Here is a 1,066-nt window from a genome sequence, read left to right as displayed (position 1 = left end):
CTTCGTTCTGCTTGGACTTCACCATTGACATTGATTGATCATTTTCATCATCACTGCTGGAGCTCTCTTTAGAACTGTCATCATCACCACTGCTTTCTTTCTTGGCAACCTTAGAGACTGGCATGGCACCACTAGAAGATGGATCCTGGGATAGAATAAGAAATGCAATATAAAGCAAAATCTTCAAATGAAAAGGCAAACACCAAAAATTAAGTACCTTAGGCTTCTTTAGTGCAGACTCTTCGTCACTCTCATCAGAACTATCATCAGAATCATCCTTGGACTGCAAATGTTGAATTACAACAAGATCAATTAATGTACAACAAATATCACAGAAGACAATGCTTTCAAGAAAATAAAATTTTAAAAATAATGCGTACATGTTCACTCTTTTTCTCTGTTGTCAGAGGCCTCTTAGCAGGAATAGTAGATTTTGCTGGCTGCAAAACATTGGAAGGAATTTTAAACATTGCACAAAAAAGGTGACCATGAGTAAGCAAGTAACAGAACACTTACTTCATCTGAATCTGAATCCGAGTCATTATCTGAGCTACCACTAGATTTTTCTTTCTTTACAGAAATTGTTTGAGCAGTGATATCCTAGACATAGAAAGTAACCGCATTAGAAAGATGGCATAGATAAAAGATCTGCTACCAGCAAAACAATGTTTAATAAATACAAATATCACAAAAGAGAAGTTACCAAGAGTAAACAAGTACAACAGAGAACTTACTTCTTCAGTATCTGAATCTGAGTCAGAATATGAGCTATCACTAGATTCTTTATTCTTTTTAACAACAACAACCTTGGAAGATTGAACTGGTTTAGCAGTGGTATCCTTGAAATATATTGAAAATGTTAGTATCACATTATAAAGATAGAATAATGAAGCCTTAGTTTTCATATAACTAGTGGACTGATACCTCCTCAGAGTCAGAATCAGAACTTTCACTGGATTCTACCACTTTCTTGGCTACTGGTTTTTTAGTGGCCATATCCTGCAAACGGTTTTCCAGTTAGGACTAAGAAATATGAGTACTCCACAGAATTAAACGACGAGATCAG

General features: G+C 35.6%; 1 long non-coding RNA gene across 1 annotated transcript; it reads right to left on the bottom strand.

Moving 5' to 3' along the window:
• Nucleotides 1–238: 238 nt before the first annotated feature.
• Nucleotides 239–574, bottom strand: LOC125553606. Its single transcript, XR_007304124.1, has 3 exons — nt 517–574; nt 381–440; nt 239–283 (listed from the first exon to the last, which is right to left on the bottom strand). It is a non-coding gene; the product is annotated as an uncharacterized LOC125553606 (long non-coding RNA).
• Nucleotides 575–1,066: the final 492 nt, after the last annotated feature.

This window comes from Triticum urartu, chromosome 4 (assembly GCF_003073215.2).
Source record: "Triticum urartu cultivar G1812 chromosome 4, Tu2.1, whole genome shotgun sequence".
Taxonomy (NCBI): Eukaryota; Viridiplantae; Streptophyta; class Magnoliopsida; order Poales; family Poaceae; genus Triticum; species Triticum urartu.
The sequence above is the reverse complement of the archived record's forward strand: the minus strand, read 5'-3'. Positions and strand labels throughout refer to the sequence as shown.